This window comes from Caretta caretta, chromosome 12 (assembly GCF_965140235.1).
Source record: "Caretta caretta isolate rCarCar2 chromosome 12, rCarCar1.hap1, whole genome shotgun sequence".
Lineage (NCBI taxonomy): Eukaryota > Metazoa > Chordata > Testudines > Cheloniidae > Caretta > Caretta caretta.
The window spans coordinates 24,251,339-24,268,201 of NC_134217.1; the positions used below are offsets into that span (position 1 = coordinate 24,251,339).

Below are 16,863 nucleotides of genomic sequence, written 5' to 3' on the forward strand. Positions count from 1 at the left end.
GTCTATTGCTTCCTACAACATATGCATGTGAGAGAGGAAGAAAATTACCATTTATTATAAAACCACCCCTAGTCCTCCTTATCTGATTAATCAATTAAAAACAATGATGCATTGATAATAACACCACAATGTCCAACTCATTATCTGCTTTTCACATCTGTCTAGATGAAATGTATCAGTAAAACTCCTGCAAACATAGGGAATAGTTTGTTGACAAAATCTATGCTTGCAGGAGGTCATTCAAATGTTTGATTGTGCAAAGCAGATAAATCTTGGGTTTTAGAGAATCAGCATGATTGTTTCAGACCAATCTAAAAATTAAGACCCTGTTAATAATCAACACTTAAAGCCCAATCCTGCCATCCTCCTGGCACAAGCAAAACTTCTACTGAACTCATTGGGAATTTTGCATACGCAAAGACTGTGTTAACTTCTTTTTGTGTGTGTTTAATTTTCATGGAAAGCGATGGGCAACCTTATAAAAATATAGATAGATCAACTTTAGCATCAGGACTAATGGTAAATGCAAACAGACACAAAGGAAAACAGATTGACTTTTCACTGAGTGATAGATAGCCTATTAGCTTTTATTAAGTATTCACAAGCAATTTAATCAAGCAAGGTGTGTGCCTGACAGTAGTTGCATTGTTTGAGATCAAGTGTCAGTGCACTGATTAATGCAGACAACACTCACCAGCCTGGGAGTGCACAAATTTGTCCAAAATACTTGAGGGACTTCATTTAGCTGTATAAAAATATTTTCCAGTTACTTAGGCACATCCAGACTGTGGCAGGTGAGTAGAAAGGGCATTTTGGCTTTCAGTAGTATATATATAATGTTACATAAAACTGCATTGAATTAACATTATTAAAGTTGCAAAATCAAGCTCTTAAGAGCTAGGAAATGCCAGAATTAAGGTTCTCTGTGCAACTCTTAATTCAGCATTCCTTGTGTGTACGCATTATGACAGTCTTTAGTTACAAGATCACATACTATTTTTCCACAGGGCCCTCATTCAGGGCACAGGATGGACAGTGCTTACTTAATGAGCAGCTAGTCAGTATTTTGTCTTATCCTCATTATTCAATGTATGGTTCTAGGCCTTATTTACTGCACACTAGTCAAACTGTGCTCTGAAGACAGAATTATTAATTTCCCCATTGGTGTTTCTATGACACACATCTCTACAGCAGCTGAGAGGTTTATAAATGTGAATGAATTTATTTTTGCAACATCCCTGTGAGATGAGAGTTTGGCACTGCCCCCATTTTGCTTTTGGGGTGCTGAGGCACAGAGAAACTAAGATCCAAACCATCCACTAATTTTGGGTGCCCATCTGAAACACTGAAGACCTGATTTTTCAGAGTACTTGGCATCACATAATACTCTATATATTAAAGCACAGCTCCTAATGATGTCAGCTGCAGCTGCAAGTCGTCAGCACCTGAGTTTTAAGTCAGGTACCCCAAAAATGAAAAATAAACTGTTAGTGACCATCTATGCCAAGCTGGGTTTAAGTGACTTGCTTGGCATCACATAGGAACTCTGTGGAAGAGGCAAGGATAGAATCATATTTTCCAGGGCAGCATTCAACTGCCTTAATTCTGAGTCCATCCTTTATCTTTCTGCATTCCCTTGCCTCATTCACAACACACCTTCCCACTTTTGCAACAAATGGGACAGGAGTCCTACAGACAGCACTCTTCTACACTACTCAATCCTGATTCAGCCCCAGAGTAGATCCATCCTGTGCACTGTATGAGACAGAAATAGTACATAATTAAAGGCTGTACCATAATGCATATGCACAAAGGGGCCAAATTAAGGTTGCACAGGCAACTTTAATTCTGGCATTTCCTAATTTTTGCATGCTTGACTTTGAAACTTTAATGATATTATTTTAATGTTGGGTTTTTGGGTGTAATTTTGTAGGTTATTAAAAAAGCAAAATGAAAAACAGAAATTCTATCATATGGGATCATAGTGACATCCATGTGGTTCACCAGCAGGGTTGCAACCTTTAGATCATTAGCACAGACCTCTGCCACTTGAGCTAATGGAGTAACTGATATTACTGGTATATGGATAAACATGACCTCCAACCTATTCCTGTCCTGGTCATCTCTCTTTTCCACCCCTTGCGCCTCATCTCAGTCCAATTCCGCTCACCTAGTCAGTCCCCATATCCGCTCCTCAGACTTCTCATCCCAGTCCCAGTCTCTTTACCCAGCCATTCCTAATTCCTTCCTCCTAGCTCTTTGTCCCCCATCTGTTTACCCAGCCAGTCACAGTTCCCCCATCCGGCTCCTTATCCAATCTCTGTCAATCTCCCACCCTTGCTTTCATTCACCCCCACCCTCCATTTCCTATTCCCACACTGGTTCCCAGTCCCAGTCTCTCTCCCAGACTCCTCATCCAAACTCAGTATCAACCCCCTGACTCCTGATCCCAATTTCTGTGTTCAGCCAGTCCCAGTTCTTCCCCTGTCTCCCAGATCCTCATCAGATCTGTCTCCCTGCTTCCTCCCCTCCTTCCTCTCCCCCACAGGTTCTCAGTCCCAAGCTCCTCCCCTTCCAGCTCCTCCTCCGATCTCAGTCCTCCCACACCTACTGGCTTCCACTCTTTCCTCCCCAGCTGCCATTCCCAATCTCCTTGCCCAGTCAGTCACAGTTTCGCCCCATGTGTTATATTTGTGACAATTCCCACCTGTACTAAGCATTTTTTTCAAGATACAAAAATAGAAAGTGCTGTCTAATCGATTTCAAAATTATATCAGTAGATCCCTACAATGCCATATGCTGCTCACCAATAGAACAAGCCATACACAATGAAATATATGGGAGCAGAGTTGTCTGTCTTCTTTGTTTAATACTGTGAGTTGGAATCAAGTCTGGCATGAATTAATAGTTATCATAAAAAGTTTATATTTGCCCACAGTTACATGCCTGGGGTAGTACAGTTTGCTGCCCTATTCTGAAAGCAGAGAAATAACTTGGATATTGTGTGACTGGCCCTTGCTGTACAGTCAAATTATATACAAAATCAGGTGCCAACCAACATCCTTGATAACAAAAAATGCTCCTATTTGGCTGTGAAAACTTTTCAAGAAAAGAGGAGTGCGGTCTAATGGTTAGCGCAGGAGGCTTGGGAATGAGGACTCCTGGGTTCTGTTTCTGCCCCTGATTTGCTGTGCGACATCGAGCAAATGCCTTAGTAAAATAGGGATAGAGATCCTCCCTGTCATCCAGGGACATGTGAGACCTAACAAATCAGGGCTAGTCTACACTAGAGGTGCTACATTAGTGCAGCTGCACCACTGTAGCGTGTCTGGTGAAGCTATGATGGTGGCAGAAGTTCTCCTACCAACATAGCGCTGTCCACATTGGCTCTTACGTCGGTGTAAGTTATGTCACTCAGGGAGGTGGCTTATTCTACACTCCACCAAAGTAAGTGGTGGTGTAGACCCGACCCTAGGGTTTGTCAAAGCTGGTTCAGTCAGTGCCAAAGAACATGCAGCCACAGGAGCTCTTAAAGGCTGGGGGCTTGATCCAAGGCAGACAGGTTGAAAGGCTAGGGAGATGTAATATCTATGCCAGTGCCATGTGATGTACAACATGATGTATATAGTGATTATAATACTGTTAGCCCACTGAGAATGGATCTTCTTGTTAAATTCAGGGAGAGAGGCACATCACCATTTTTTACTCTCTTCTTTCTGTTCAACAGGAAACCTCTGTCCGTTGCCGGAACTCCTTCCATAGACTCATACTCAGCAGTTCTGGAAACATCCCCTTGAACGATCCCGTGGTCTGACTCTCCAACCACTCACTGCCACCTGGCACAGTAAAGGAATTTGACTCAGGTAGGTAGGGAAAAAGGTTGCATAACCAGGGTTTGATTGTCAGTATCCAAATATGTATGGAAATGCCTTCTTCTTTTGCACACACACAGCTAGTTGCCTGCTTGCAAATGAAAAGTGCATCCCAGTCTAGGCACAAATCCATGATCACTGTGATTATATGAATACTTTTCATGCCTATCTGGTCATTCCTTTGCCAGAGCAGCAGTTTCTCTATCTGATGCTTTATCTAGCATTGCTCCCTGGCTGTTATGGGAGGATAATCCAGAAAAATTGCTTGAAAACTGAATTTGAAGATGAAATTAGTGTGCAAATCATTCCTTAAGAGCAAACAGCGCATACAATTTTGTTATTTGTAAGTTACAGAATATGAAAAATTATGTAATATGTTTTTATAATCTACACTAGCCATTATGCCAATTGATCCAATCCAAATCCAAATAATCTGTGAAGGAATCTAAGGTCTGATTATTTCTACTCTCTTTTGCTCTCAATGTTCTTGCTGCAGAAAAATGCTTATAATGGCAATTTTGTGTTACCTATTTTGCACTACTTAGATTGTGAGTTAGAAATTAGTCAGAGATTAGGAAACATTACAAGGTTGTCAAAAAACTGGCATGTTAAGACAAAATCAGTTAATCTTTAGCCTCACTTAGAGAGAGGAAATGTAATTGCACCATTGGACTGTGTTTTACAGTCATTATCACTTAAAAAGCCCTTCAGATAATTCTATAATTAGCAAGGGACATGTAACAGAAGAAAAAATCTGACACTGAAGGAGCTCTCTCAATGGTTTCATCCAAGAATGGGATTTAGTAGATACACCAGTGCAATCTAGTGAAACAAAACTCCACTGAGAGACACAAACCAGAGTTTATTGATATCTTAGAGCAAGAGACACCTGGGCCTTGACTGATTGGCAAGACTCACACAGCTGCTTGTGCTCATCTCTAACTAACTGAAACCCGAGCAAACTGTAGTCACAAAACGGTAAACAAGTGTTCATGCTAATCAAACAACAGAACGCAGTTGCTAAGAATAGCTTTCATCCCAATTATTTTTTCGGTCAGGTTCACTTAATTAAAACCTACACACTTTTTTGCATATGTTTATGTTTACACCCTACCTGTCACCACTCACTTAGGATGATAAGAATATGAATAGAGATTAACTATTGTTCTGTTTTTGTTTTGAAATAAAAACAGCTACTATTTCCCAGTGCATGGCACTTAAATCTTGGGACTATTCACTGGCACTTTGTATTGGTATGGCTGCAGATTTGCTCCAGGGTTTGTAGAATTAATGGGATGTTCTAATGATCTTGTCCTTTTCTAGGAAACTCAAGTAGGTTTCCATGTGACCAAAATCAAATCTCAGGCTTTGGTTTGATAAAACTTGTCTAAAGAAATTATCAGGGTTGTGTTCTAGCATGGTAAGAGGATAGCACGGGATCTCCCCTATCACATGTTACTCGAGATGATTGAAAATTGTCCACCCACATTTTTTCACTGGAATATGGTAGTTTGGAGTAAGAGAAATTTTGGCAGAAAAAAATCTGGTTTTGTTAAAAATTTGAGGTTTCCTTGAAGTATGGGAACCCATACTTTATTCATATATATGTACACCGAGAGAGAGAGAGAAAATCCTCTTGTCTAAATTTTTCTTGCAAAAAAGTCATTTCCCAACCAGCTCTACTTGTAACATTTAAACGTAGACTAGACAAAGCACTATAGAATGTACAATAAGGAACAACACTGCAGTCGAAGGGAAATGATTTAGCAGCACTTATGCAACCAGTGAGGTGCCAAGGTAGATGTGACCACTACATTTTATGGGATAGGCTTATGGCTTTCCCTTTCCCCTCATACACGTATGGAAGCCCACACTTCCAAAGATAAGAACCTAAATAGGGCATTCACACCTTTTAGCCAATGCTTAAATTGACATGAAGTTGCATAAATGCCCATTTCAGGTGTCTGTTTGCCAATTTAAAGATCCGGATTTGGGATGGGGAGTGGATGTCCTAATTAGGAAGCTATGTTGGAGAAATTGAGCCATCCCTCCAACACACACACCTGATAAATCCCTGATGTCTCACAGGACCTTATTTTAAACAGACCATTCCCTCCACACACACTCATCAACACCAAGCATCAGCAATTCTCCGACACACTTTCATTTTGCTAAATGTGCCATCTCCAGCTGCTCTCAGAATGCTGGGGAATCCAGGTTGGCTGGAAAGAAGTTATTTTGTGTTCGTGAAACATTCCATTACAGGGAGGGTGCATTCTCTCCTTTAGTAAATTATGTCCATATAGCCATGCAAAGAATCCCAATCGCATAATAACACCAACACAGTCACTTAGGATTGAATGCTGCATGTGCAGAGGTATCTCTGAGGGAATGTGAATCCTTTCCTTTGTAGCTTGGCTTCCAGAACTGCTCAGCTGCATGGCTCTCTCAGTCAAATACTCCTGAGACATGTTTATACCATAACAGAAACCAGATGTTGTGAATTAATTTTATAATTGCACTGCTGAAAAGAGAATACAAAGTGGCCAAATATCACTGGGCAGCAACCACAGGAAAGTGTCCCGTTAAAGATATGTAACCCAAATGGAGCATAACAGTTTGACTATACTAAACATTTGGGATAAATGCTGAAATTTAATATTTAACTCACCTTTGTATTCACCTGTGCTGTCTCTGAGGGGTGTTTGGAACCCTTATTGAATTTACTCGGGGCCTGATTTTCAAATTTAGAGGTATGTAAATTCCACATATCTTGCATGCACAATTGATCGTATCCATGGCAAATGGCCAGTTAGATATACAACTGTCCATCTGCATGCATAAATACTTGAAATACAATCACACACTATTTATAGACACAAGCTAAGGGCATCGCTAGCTTTGAAAATAAATCCCTCAGAATGTTCTGAGATGGTTACGGTTCACATCTGACTTTTGTATTTGTGTTTTGTTTTATTTAATTAAATCGGCCAAATTTCAACATTTGTAAGCCATTGCAGCTGCTTAAATCAGGTCTGGATTTGGACCAATATGATCTGTCTGCTAGAATAATAGTTTGTCATAATCAGAAATGGGTAAAAGTATCATTAGCATAAGTGCTGAGTTTCTAATCTGCTGGAGGGTGCTCCCCCCAGCTCTGTCCGGGCCCCGCCCCCACTCCACCCCTTCTCCTAAGGCCCCACCCTGCTTCTTACACCCTCACTGCCCCCACTCCATCTCTTCCCACCCCTTTCCCATCCAGTTCCGCCCCTCCCCCAAATGCACTACGCCCTTGCTCCTCCTCCTTACCTCCAATGCCTCCTGACGCCACGAAACAGCTGATCCGTGGCAGGCAGTAGGCGCTGGGAAGGAGTGGGAGATGCTGATCGGTGGGGCATGCGGGTGGGCAGGAGGCGCTGGGGGGAGGGGGAGGTTCTGGTAAGGGGGCTGACAGTATGTGCTCAGCACCCACCATTTTTTTCCCGTGGGTGCTCCAGCCCCAGAGCACCCATGGAGTCAGCGCGTATGATTATTAGTAGTCTAGCATGATTTAGTAAACAGGATTTCAGGTTGCAAGATTTTTTTCAAATATTAGAACTTCAAGAATAGAAATAGTTATTCAGCATTTGCTATACAGCCAGACCGGTTGAGTTTTCTAATAAAGTAAATAAATAAATAAATAAATAAAACAAGGATATGTTGCAATCTTAGCCAGATAACTCAAGATCTTGATCATTCTCTAACTGCAGTTAATTTTGACTTTGAAATCCCAGGCTAGTCCCACAGGACCTAAGCAACTTCAAGGGTTACAATACTACTTTAGTCAATTCAAAACAATATAAAATTTCCTTCTCTGCTGAGGACATTCCGATGTTTTGTTTAAACTTGTTGACAAAGTCACCTCAGTGTCTTGGTATAAAAGTAATTGGACAAAGTCAGAGTTTATGAATGGTCTTTGTTCACCGCTAGTAATTAATTATCTACCTCTTAATTGGATGCTTCAGGGTTTAACACCCCTTACGGCAGAATATTTATATATCTTTGTACAACGGCTACATTAAACCAGGATAGCATGGCCCAAATTATTTTGGGAAAAGGATTGGCAATGAATAAGATGATGATTGTTCCAAAAAACAATTAGAGATTGAGTGTACCGCCAGTTGGTATAAATCTTAGAACTCTTCACAAAATGTCTTCATTATTAGTAACATTTCTCTGAAAGAAGAATATTACAGAATTGGCATTAAGAAAGCCCTGGAAAATGAATAAATGCCAGGTTTTGTTTGGAGGCCAAGTATCATTTTGGTTCTCACCTCCTGAAACTGAAGGAGACACTCTGTGATTTTAAGCAGAGGAGCTCAAGCAACTAGGTGTATTTAAAGCTCTGTCTATAGTGTATCTCCCCCAAAGAATCAAGGTTCATGTTGGCGTGATTCACCTGTTCATGTAAAAGGGACTTGCTGCTGGCCTAAGCAGGTGTATCTCCCTTGACATTAATGACTTTGGCCAGTAGTGAATTTGGCCTCATATTCCGAGGCTTCACATACCATAGATGATGTATGTGTGTAGGCCTGTCCTGCTGACAAAAGATAACTTGCATTTTGGCTGCTCAAAGCAGGTAAAAAAAAAGATTCAGCAATCAGACTGGGATTCGCTGGCTGTGAAAAACTAATGTCATCCCCAGGCTCCATTGTTGGGATGCTGCTGTGCTCCAACAGTCCCCAGCTGTGGAACAGTCCTGTGACTGTCATTACAACTGAGTGTAATTCAGAGCAGCCCTGTGGATGCTCTAGATTATGTCAGGAACCAAAATGGTCCCCAGTGATGCCCAGGATAATGAAGAACTAAGGGGGCATGGACCGATCTTTGCCACTTCCCTCAGCGGCACTAAGCAGAGTGCTGGAGCAGCTGAGGATCTAGCTCAATCTCATTTCCAAAATGCATCTTTTCCATATTCCTCAGGAACGGTTAATATGGGTCATTCACAAACCTCTGAGGGAAAGGAGAATAGTGATGTGGAGGAGAAAATAAACCACCTTGAACAACACCACTATCATTTTACATTTATCTTCCATTGCACAGCTCCTGTACAGTGAAGCATGTTTTTCAGATGACTCTTATGGAGAAATGCAGTAAACAGATTGCTACCAAAAGCCAAATGCTAAATGAATCAGGTTCTTTGCTCTCTAGTTTCTTAGGAAGTAGAAGTAGCACAGATAAGAGATTAAGATCTTTACAGAGCAGCAGGGGAGCACTGTCCATTACAGAAAGGAAGTCATTTTAACTGTTGGTAATTTGGATGGCGCAACTGTAAGGTGGACAATTTCTCCTGTTGCATCACAATCAAACCTCCATATCTCACCATCGTATGGACAGATCACTAGGTTGCTATCAGAAAACACTTCTGATGCTTTTGACTTCTGTAATTATGTTCCTTCAAAGGTGTTTGGTGGGAGATAAGATAAATGTAATGAGAGACTTTGGGTCACTAAAACAGTGTCTATTTTGACAGCTCTTTCTGAGGACACACATATTTCATGAAACCCTGAAGGTGCAGTAGGACAACTCATGATCTTTGGAACTAACCATCTAATTATAGTAATTTTCACTGCACTGCAGTTTCCTTATAAACAATACTTTGTGTATGCATAGCGACTGGTTCTGAGGTCTTTACACAGACAAAATTGTCATTAGCTTCAGTGGGAGTGAGTAGGGGCCCCTATACATGAGAATGTACAGAATCTAGTACACTCCTGTTTAGCCAAATGGCCTGGGGGACATCTGAAACTTTCAAATAACCAGGCGTTCAGATAAACAGAAGTGCCATTTTGAGTTGCTGTTTCATTGATATAGAAATCATAGTTATCCAAATCCACAATGCATCCCCCATGTAGTCCTACTTTAGCACTAATAACTTCTCAATTAGCCTCTTAGCGCCCATTGGCACTAATCAACAGCTTTGTATCGATTAGCACTAAGAGGCTCACTGAGAAATTATTCAAAGTAATTAACATAGGGCTACATTGGGTATGTGGATTCGGATAACTAGGATTTTCAGATAAAGGGAATTCAGATAAATGGGAATGTATCGTACATGAAAGTAAAAAGTACCAATAAACATGTTTAGAACCATCCCTAGCCCTTCTAAAATGCCTGTAGTTATTCTGTAAAATATGTAGTATAATGGTTTTATTAGCACTTACTTGGGAAGGCCTGCATATGTAACATGGGGCTTTGTTACTAAGGAGTAATGTGGTCTTTTCAAATTAATCTCCATAAAGACCTTGGGGTCAATGGGCATTTTGCTGTTCACTTCTGTGAGGCCAGGATTTCAGTCCAGATTTTCAAAACTCTGGAGCATAAAATTAGACTCCCAAATCCATATTTAAATTTCTAAATAAGTGGGGGTCAATTTTTCAAAAGTGCTGAGCCCTCATTGACTTCAATGGGAGCCTGCTGGGTACTCATCCATTTTGAAAAACAGGCTTCTTATTTGGGAGCCTAAATATGGATGTTATTGTCTAAAAGTTAGGCTCCAAGTTTTGAAAATCTTGGCTAAAACCTTTACTGAACATAACATCACCATATGTCCTAACAAAAGGCCTATAGTTTCCATAACTATACACCCACACCTGCATCTGCTGTTTTCTCCAAATGCATTGAACAAAAGCATTCTAATCAGATTCAAATTAAGAGATCTTGAAGAACTAATGTTATCTAGCTATGAATGATAGAGCACATCTCAGAATTTACCATTAGTTAACTCCCCGCCCCCTTCAACCAAATGGATAGGAGGGACAGTGATATGTATTGCTCCCAACGAGAACAATTCATAATTGGGAGTAATTTCAGCAATTTCCCAATTTTAAGGAAAATAATGTTCCAAAGTCGCTAACTAAAGTAATTCTTTTTTGATAGTATTAGAGGCTTGAAGTATTTTACCACAAAATAGCTGTGCAATTAGACATGTATTTGTCATTTTTGTGTTTATATTACTAAGATGATGGGGTAAAACCATATTGTATTCTATTATTTAAGAATTTAAGATGATCTTCCTTCAGTCTCCCTCCAAAAAGGGATGAAAGACAAAATCTCTTGATAATCTTTCAAAGATTTGGCTTGCAGTCATATCTTCTTCTTGTATGGTCTTACCAGATTTCACTAACTAACTAACTGGCTCAGCACTTGAACAGGAAAGCTCTCAGATGACCTAGGTACTGAAGGAAGGTGGTGTTGGTAATTCAGTAAGTAGCATTCTCCCCTTTGACTTACTACAGAGCCATTGCCCTGGCATGATGTGATGGGGTATTGTGATGCTGGAGGTGCTGTTTTTCAAAGGAGCTGTAAAACTGAGGTGCTGGTCACTTATGCTGCTCATTAGAGATCATGTGGAGCCTTTTGTAAGAGTGTTAGCCCTGTTATCCTTGCTGAATTTGGCTGATTATGTTCTGCTTATCTATCAAAAAACTGCTATCGTTAGGGTTGCAAAACATTACAACCCTAGGTTTTCACATGTGCCTAACCTTCTAAACCATGCATCTTTGGGAACTGGCATTTTTCATGTTTGGTTTCTGCTCCAAAGTAGAGTGTGTGTGCGAATCACGGATGAGAAAGATTTCTTCAAATATTTTTGAGTTATGGGAGATTGGGGGGAAAAAAACTATACTTTTCCTATTGTAGAAAACTCTAACTACACTGTTATGAACTGCTCTGGCACAGAATGACTGAAGGGTGAAGTTTAAAACCTGGCATGAATGCTGGCACCTACGTGACCATTTGTGTGACCACATGATCAGAGTCTCATACCCTTACTCACTTTGAATAACACTACTCCACAAAAAGAAAAGGAGTACTTGTGGCACCTTAGAGACTAACCAATTTATTTGAGCATGAGCTTTCGTGATGCATCCGATGAAGTGAGCTGTAGCTCATGAAAGCTCATGCTCAAATAAATTGGTTAGTCTCTAAGATGCCACAAGTACTCCTTTTCTTTTTGCGAATACAGACTAACACGGCTGTTACTCTGAAACCTGTCATAATAGACACGGTTATTAATAATAATAGCTACACTGGGAGTGAAATCCTGCCCCTAATGAAGTCAGTGGCAAAATTCCCATTGCCTTTGTGGAGCCAGGATTTCACCCCTCAGTGTAGACAAGGGCTCAGGTATACTCCCTTGTTGGAAAAGACAAAATGCAAAATATTCTTGAAGGGCTGAGTGGTTTGTTTTGTGGAATAAGGCAGGATCAAACTGATTAATCAACCAGGGTATGTTCCCACCTTCTGCCAGCAGGCTTGAGTGGGTGGGGTCCCCACGTCTTTCAGGAATGCAAATCCCATGAACCCTTAAGCCTTAGTTTGTTATATGTTGCTCTGTTCATTTCCCTTCTCTTTCTCCTAATCTAGGGGTCTATTCTGACATCAAAACACAAGTCCTTTGCAGGAAACTTGTAATACTAATGGCATCTCTGTGTAAATAATTCATATGCATGAATGAGAACAGACCATTACATTTCTCTGATGTGTTTTTTGTGTGTGTGGTGGGCAAAGATAGCAGATGGGCTGAGCCTTAAAATGCCTTATCCGCGCCCTCAATTCCTCTCATGCTTTTTGGGTGAAATGCATTTAAAAGAGTAGTTTGAAGCATCTTGATGACTAATGTGAATTTTTCCCTTCCAATATTCAGGTTTTCAGATTTTCGGGGGTGGGGGGTGGGAATTCTTCAAGATCCTATTTGAGGACTCAGTTTATAATGTGCCTCCTCTCCTCTGCTTTTGGAGAGATGCCTTTACAGAAATCACACTGAAAACATGACACCAGGATCGGTTCTGAATGTTCCCACTCATCCTCTCAGTGGCTTAGTCTGAGTTCCCTGCCAGTGAGGGTTTTCTGCTGTTTCAAGGGTCTCGCTTCATTGTGAGCCCCATGGTGCTGTTCAGGCTCACAGCAAAGGCCATCGTCCACACCAGTCATACGACAAGAAGCTCCTGAGCTTAGACGGGCTTCTTATGTAACAGTTTGCTATTCTGGCAGTGTGCTCACCTGAGCCACAAATGACCTCAATGGAAACAAGGGTTAGTGGTTGAAGGACACTGGACAGGTTTTCCATTGCAACAGAACAATGGCCAGCAACAAGTCGCCTCAGAAATTGTGACAGCATTGGGAAGGATTTTAAATGTGCAAAACTGAAAGCCAGAGACCACACCTTTAATGCCAACTCAGAACTATGTTTAAAGCATCTGGTTATGCCAGTCTGGGAAGCTAATCCCTGGAGATTTGAAGGTGTCTGGCAAAGAAACTCATTTTGCTTCAGGCTTCATTTGAGAAAAAAAAAGTAATATTTCCAGTTTTGTAATTCGTCTTTGGCAGCCACAGTGCATTGGTTTACAGATTTACTCTGATTATAGTCTACAGTATGCATTGCAAATGAAGATTTTTGTGAACCTTTTCAATAGGATTTTGAAGAGATGTGGGGCTTAATTCAGACCAGGTATAATTGGCTGAAATGCCCCTAAATTGATGGAGTTGCCCCCTTTACATCAGATTTGAATTGGGCCCTTAAGGATAATATAAGGCCAAAGGCAGCCCTCATTTACATGCGTGCGAAGGGGTGTAGCCAGTGGGGTATGGCACAGAGCTCTGCCTGGATAAGGCCAAACTGAGGGTCAAGTTCGGCTCCTAGTTTATTCAGCTGTAAGACTACATTCTAGCCTTGATCTTTACCCAGACTTTTCCACTGATAGCAGGAGCTGTATGAGCAAATTGAGGGTTAATAACTCTAAGGCTAGATAAACATGGTACTGTGTGGACTGAGTTGAATCATTATTTGATTTTTGTTCCTGCATTGTTCATGCTGATCATGGCTTTTCCTCATAGTGATTGACTCTGTTACTATCGGGCATACTCTGTGCCCATAAAATACCACCAGCACATTATGGCAATCTAAGGACAATTCCATTGCAACTTAATTGCTGATGGTCAGTCTCGTGTTGTTTTTACTTTTTAAAAAAAAACTAATTATTTCATCTTGAAACATATATAGTTTTTAGGGCTGTCAGTGAACCAAAACAACACCCCTTCATTCAGATACAGGCTTTTTTGTTACATCCCAGCCCCTCTCATCCTTCTGTAAGCTGGCTGCTTTGTAAGCAACTTGGGCAGGGATCTCGTTTGTGAAACACCTGTGAGGAGATTTGCAAAGCTACAAAGGGCATTTAGGCACCCAATTCCCACTGATTTTCAATCTGAAATCTATGGGAACGGGATGTCTCTAACTCCATATGTGCCTTTGAAAATCTCCTCCTTAGTGCACAATGGCCACTATATATAAATCATAAGCAAACAATTAAAATGAAGGATCTATTTCTTTGTGCTGCCCATGCTGGGAACTCCCACCACGGGAGCCAGGCATGGAAGGTTTGCAGGATCAGGCCATAAATGAGTAAAATCAGCTTTACCTATAAAAAGTCTGATAACTGTATGAAACATGGTTTGGCGCTTCTGAAATTTGTAGCCACAAAAGGGACACCAGCACTGTAATGTAATCATAACAGTTGCACTGGCTATAAACCATAAGATACTTGCTGTTGCAATACATATTTTTCTGCTGTTGAAACATGCCACGATAGGTTTTAAACGAGGAAGCACTGGCATACCCACTGTGCAGCAGCTGACCTCTGCCAACGTCCTTCCTATATTGAAATGTGGGGTGAGAATTGCTTCTCCCTGACCTTGCCTTCCCTTTTTTTTCCTATTAGCTGATCCCTGCCTAAGTAACCTACCCCCCCTCAAAAATTAGTACAACCACCATGACATTTGCTGCCATCACATAGTTCACTCTGCTTGTGTGTTCTACCCTTTCCAACACCCTGCGTCTTGCTTGTCTATTTAGACTGTGAGCATTCTGGGCAGAGATCATCTACTGCTCTGTGTTTTTACAGCACCCAGCACAATGGGGCCTTACTTTTGGATGGCCCTTAGGATGACCATAATAATAAAGAATAGCAGGGGAAAGGATTGCAACACTGCGATAATGCCACAAAAATTTAGAAGAATTGAGGAGTATGATAAGGTATGATCATAAAGCCTCTTTGATGCTGAGAATTACATTAGATTATGAGCGAGAATACCCTTTTAGACCTGCCAAGCAGATCTCTGCTTTGATATTCTGCTCTTTTTAGATGTCCAGAACGTGTGGCCCCATATTGGGCACTCATTGTGACCTATCAAAGGTTAAAGTGTCATGGGTCTAATTAGTCACTATTTCAAAGTTGTTTCATGATTGTTTCTATTGAAGTCATGTGTAATAAGCCTAGATGAGAATTGCACATGGCACATATTCCCTTAAAATGGAAGATGAATGATCACCAAAAGAACAGCAAGAAATTCTAGTAACATCATAAGGGACAATACCAGATCCAGATGAGATGGAGGGAAATGTGGACTCCTCTGGCCATTGCTAAGACCTGCATTGATGGGAAGCCATGTCCAATCTTCTTTGGTTGCTAGGATGGTTGCTGTGGTGATAGGAGCTATGAAGAGAAAATAAAAATGAGGGCCAGAGTAAAAGTGCCAGTGGATTGTTAATGGGGTGGATAGCATTTCACCTAGGTCATCAAATTCTGCCCACGTGTTTAGTGATCAGGAATTATCATCTGAAAGGTGTTTGGAGGCCTAGTCACAGTGTGTTGGAGGTTGCATCCAATTCTTAGCAGAGAAGTGGCTGCTTAGAAACATGTCAAAAACCCACCACAATTAGTACTAATTGGCACCTGTCGTGATATCAGGAAAGAGGCCAAGGCGTTCAGGCTTAGATTTACAGACTAGTCTTAGCCAGACCTCCATTTTGTGGGTGACCTAACTAGTGGGTGCAAATAACTGCATTGCTAAAATGGAGCCCAATGTGTGAAAATTTGGCTCTAAATGTACTTGGTAACTGGATAATCCTCTAATGTCTAGAAGTAAAAATTTAGGCATATTCAATGATAATGTCTCTGTTGGCACTGAACCTATTTGATGAAAAGTGGACTACGGGAATGCAAATCCAGCACCTTTGTGCAGCAATACATTTACTTAAAACATACTGCCACTTATGCAATGAGAAGCTTTGGTAAGGCATGCTCTGTTTTCCAGAGATGCTGAGCTGTCTACAGCTTCAATGAAATCAGAGAGAGTTGCAGGAACTCAGGAGCTTTGAAAATAAACCTCTCGTTTTCACCATAAAAAAGTATTTCTTCTTCTTTTACATTCTTTCTCAGTCTCATCTATAGTGTTGTCTCTGAACTGGGTATATTTAATGCTGTAAATTAATCATCCTATAGTTTACTTTTTCATTAGCTTCTGTACTTTATAATCTGACATTCCAGTAGGCAATGTAATGTTTAGTTTTTCTGAAATACTGTATGTTAATTTTTATTTTTGTACTATAAGAGAAGCTCATTCTGAACAAAACTAATCCTCCTCAATATACAAGTGTTCGGGTGACTGTATGGAATGTATCACAGAATAACTAAAGTCAATCTGAAAGTACACTTACTATTATGAGCACAATTACTGTCCAGTTCTAATTCCAGGAATGAATACAACCCTAACTGAATAAGTGATTACTTTGTATCAGCATAAAAAGAAAAATGGCATCACTTCCTCAGCTCAGAAAATTGCCTTTACTTTTCATCTAAAATATTATTAGTAAAACAGATAAAGACAATTTTTTTAACATATGATTTTCAGGCTGACAGTAAAGACACCATCACTCCCACTCATAAATAAGAAGCTTGGGGTGACCAAGGCTCTTATACTGTATATGGAGGGGGGGATTTCACTAAGTACAACTTCAGTTTATAAAGTGAGATATTAATACCAGCTATTGCAGGATCAGGAAATCTACCCATACAGGTCATATACAGGATGATTTTCCATGCCCACCTCCGTAATACTGAATGAATTTGTGTCCTTGAGGTAATGATATTAGCATAATTTGGTGCAAAGCGTT

At 40.6% G+C, this 16,863-nt stretch overlaps 1 long non-coding RNA gene across 2 annotated transcripts in view; it reads left to right on the forward strand.

Annotated features, from left to right (window-relative positions):
• Positions 1-16,863, forward strand: part of LOC125645371 (uncharacterized) — a 277,583-nt gene that overhangs the window by 151,863 nt on the left and 108,857 nt on the right. For both annotated transcript variants that reach the window (XR_012664583.1, XR_007359289.2), the window contains exon 3: positions 3,728-3,863. This is a non-coding gene — a long non-coding RNA (uncharacterized LOC125645371). The remainder of the gene's footprint in view (positions 1-3,727; positions 3,864-16,863) is intronic.